The sequence below is a fragment of the Trachymyrmex cornetzi genome, unplaced genomic scaffold (genome assembly GCF_001594075.2).
Source record: "Trachymyrmex cornetzi isolate Tcor2-1 unplaced genomic scaffold, Tcor1.1 scaffold1269, whole genome shotgun sequence".
NCBI lineage: Eukaryota > Metazoa > Arthropoda > Insecta > Hymenoptera > Formicidae > Trachymyrmex > Trachymyrmex cornetzi.
The window spans coordinates 127766-132125 of record NW_017295838.1 but is presented as its reverse complement, the minus strand read 5'-3'; positions in this window follow the sequence as shown (position 1 = coordinate 132125).

Genomic DNA, 4360 nt, shown 5'->3' with positions numbered 1-4360 from the left:
TATCCACGGCAGTGTCGCTGCGCTTGGCTTAGCGCCGAGACACTACCAGTGTCTCCAGATATCTCGTCGGTGATATTATTCAGTTCGAAAATAGCGGAAAAAGAGAATATTATGCGTAGAGAAACTATACACAAAAATTATAATTATAAAAGAATAAAAAACAATTACTTACTTTTTAATTGTACACTGTCGTTTGTACACTCAATCCAATCTGACTCCTATATTTATCCGCGCTAAACACCGTCATAGATTCTTCGAGAATCAATTTTGCCAACTATACATTATATTCTCTATGCACGTTTATGCGACGTGCAAAAAACGTTACAATTTTCTGCGATTTTGCCACCAAAATAGCATGTCTATGCGGGTGGCACCCAGTTGGACACGGCTCAATTGGACACGAGCCACTCACAGCGCTTGAGACTACAAAGCTCTTAAGCACCGGTCGATGTGATTGGTGGTGTCCAATCGAGCCGTGATCAATCGGGATCACCCCTGTCATGCACGTCATTGCGATGTACAAGAGACGATACGTATTTTCTGCGACTTTGCGACCAAAATAGCATGTTTCTGTTACGTATAGTGCAGACAGGGTTCTAAGAGCCGAAAAAGATCTTTCCGCAGTGTAGGATATTGCCGGGATTGTAAGCAGAAGTTTTATTATTTTTGTGTATTCTGATATAATTTCTCTCACGGCTACATCTTTTTTTTTTTTTAAATAATGATATCATTTAAATTACAAATCTCTATGTGTGCCCATAGGTCTGTTTTCTGTGGCTGAATCAGTGTACACTTTTGGAACTTGAAGTGAAATAGGTATATATGTTTGATATTTGTCGAAAGCGAGAAAGAGAGTTCTAGTACAGTCTAGTGCAGGAATAGAAAACAGACATGTATGCGGGGTGATCCCGATTGATCACGGCTCGATTGGACACCACCAATCACAGCGACCGGTGCTTAGGAGCTTTGTAGTCTCAAGCGCTGTGAGTGGCTCGTGTCCAATTGAGCCGTGTCCAACTGGGTGCCACCCATGTTACCCTCCGATTATTAGGAGACAAAATAACCAATTTTTTTTCAAAAAATCATTGTGGCTCTAATTTTTAAGATTAAGACCCAGTTTCACAACTCATGGTTAACTCTTAACCGAGGTTCAATTTATCATCTTTTTCCAATTATTTATCATCTTTTTCCAATTCTGGAATTGAAAAGAGATAATGAATAAGTTGAACCCATAGACATATAAGATAGACCTAGCATCTATAGTACATGTTGGGGTTTGGCAGAACGGTGCGAAAGGCAAGATATCGGGGCAATCTGTCCTTCTCTGCGCGTGCATCTTGACATTCTTGACAAAATCAAAATGGCTGACTACGTTAGGATCGTCTGGATTCTTTGCCCATTGTGTTACTTTGCGTCACCCAGTATTCTGATGGGCAAGGAAAAAATATTCTGTTACGCTTAAATGAAGCATATGTTGTACGTATTGTATGCATATACATAAGTAGAGGTTAAAATGTTTTATTTACGTCTGAAAGAATATTTTTTCCTGTTTCAAATTTCTTTTGATACCCACATGCGTTGCACGTCTCCATATTCAATTTTTTTTAAAAAGGAAACAATACTAACAGTTATTAATAATAGGTGCAAAGAATACAGACAATTCTAACGTAGGCAGCCATTTTGATTTTGTTAAGATTGTCAAGATGCGCGCGCAGAGAAGGACAGGTTGCCCCGATATTTTGCCTCTCGCACCGTTCTGCCAAACCCAGCATATACTATAGAAAAGTATACGGATGCTGGGTCTATCTTATATGTCTGTGGTTGAACCTCGGTTAAGAGTTAACTGTCAGTTGTGTAATTGGGCCTAAGAGTTCCGTCTGGCACTAATTTGTCAAGAATGAATTAAATTTGCTGTTAAAAAATTCTCGAATTTTTTGCTGCCGAAAAAGTTTGTTTAAAACCATTAGAAAGTTGAAGAACGCGAGCGAGACAGTGCGCCGGGCGGAGTGAGGGACGCCGGCGCGTAGTCGAGTGAGGAAGATCGGGCCGCTCGGCGATTCGCGCGTATCTGATTTTATGGGTTAAAATTTGCTAAATTTACATTTTCTTAGCAATAAATTGACGTAGAAACATGATTTTTTTATCTGGGGTAGCTTAACAAGATATAAACAAATAGCTTAACCAAATAATTGTAACCATGAAGTTTTTAGTTTTTTGTTTCTTGAATTTTTACTTTTTCGGTTTATTACTAAAAAATCACGTTTGAGTATGGAGTGTATGTCTGATTAACAAATTGAAGTCACCATTACCTATGTTTCTTTATTTAATATGTTGTAAAAAGTGTCCAACTGGACAATTAAATGTACGGAATCATCAGTACAAAATTATTTTTGTGAATTTAATTGCAGATGCAAAACGACATATGTAAACAAGTAATTAATAAGTAATTTGCCAAATGTTAGCGTAAGGGCCTGCGTACAATAGAGGAACAAGAATTATGAATAAAGAATAAACGATTTCAACCAATCAGAAACCGTGTATTCCAATGTATTCGATTTCCTGTAGGTCAAAATCGTTCATTCTTTATTCCAAATTCCTTATTCCTTCTATTGTGCGCAGGGCCTAACACTGTTGAAGATATAACATTAATAGCGTTTTCGGCTCGATCGGGTTTGCACCAACCTGGGTTGGATTAATCTTTCCTATTGGTTGATGTCACACGCTCTACCAATAGGAGAGCGCAAAACGCCATTAATCCAACCCAGGTTGGTGCAAACCCGGTCGGGCCGAAAACGCTATAACTTTCACAAATGTAAAAGTAAATTAATGTTGCATAAAAAATATATTTTGCAACTATCTTCAACAGTTACGCTAACATTTGGCAAATTACTTATTAATTATATGTTTACATATGTCATATTTGTATCTGCAATTAAATTCGGAGCGACCCCGAGCAGCTCCCGAGACAAAATGAACAATGCTTGTGTTCCATGTAATATTAGGAGATCAAAATAGGCGGAACAGAATGCACGGAAAGGCGGAAAATTTAGTAAAGTTTAGTTAATTTCGGCTAAAATCCATAGTCCGGTCTTAATCTCAAGGATTTCAAGCAATGTCTCAAGATGCTAATACGGCTCTTTGATTGGTTCAAGCACTAGCTAGAGTCCTAAGGTTTGTTCGCGTCGCACGCTCCAATATGCTCCTTTTCATTCCAACGCGCTCCAATACGTTCGCTTCACCGGAACCAATATGGCGACTAGATGTTTGCGTCGCGTTAGAGCATACTCCATGGATCAATTAAAAGCACGCTCCATTTGCCTCACCTCAGAAGGTAGTGCGGTTGGGGTATGTTATGCACGCATGCGTAATGATTGAGAATGTGTAGTGTTGAGAGTATTTATGGTTCTATGATGTAACTTTAACGAGAATGAAGCAAGAAGAGCAACGCTTTTTTTCTTACGTTTGGTGAAAAACGCAGCTTAATTTCAAAATCGGTGAGGAAGACAAAATTCTTGAACTATAATAATACTGATTCTACAATGAGTCAGTAGTCGGAAATCTTAAGCCTTAACCAGTTTTAACCTAAACAGATGATCATGATTTTTTGCACTAGTTAATTGTACAGCGAGTCGTTTAGCTCGATTAATGGTAAGGAATAAAGTCGATTTTAGTCAGTCTTAAGAAAATCGGTAGTCGTCGTACAAGTTGGCTGTTTGCCAATTCCATCGATTCACTAATAAGACTTAGGACTATCGACTACCTCATTGTAGAACCAGCTTTACCCTCATAGTACTTTAGTTAAATTTTTATTATGTAATTAAATAATTGTATAAGAATAATAATTATTATTAATATAATATAATAATAATTGTATAATAATAATGAATGCTGTACTATATCAATATTATTGATCTTTTTGTTATAGTATATAATCTGCAGCAAAAGAATCTGATCAGAAAATGGCACATCCAAATGCTAGTTCTTCAACAAGTTCCGCAATTCCAAAGAACAAAAATATATTTGTATTTGCTTTCTGCAAATACAAATTATATAAAATCAAAGCATCGATTACAAAAGATGAATTAAAAATAAAACTAATCTGTAGAGAGAAGCAATGTTTGTTATCATTAGACATTATTTATTAATTATCAAATTGTTTATGTAAATAAACGTCAAAGTAACGTTTTCTAACCCTGTTCGTTAATACTCACTCTCTATTTCGTCGTCTTCCTCAATAAAATCATAAGCAAAAAGTAAAAAATTTTCGAGGAAATTATCATTAATTTCATTAATAATTCCAAAACGGAAATCTCTCAAAAAATTTCTGAAATCCATTTCAGAGGTAATAATGCAAATGGCT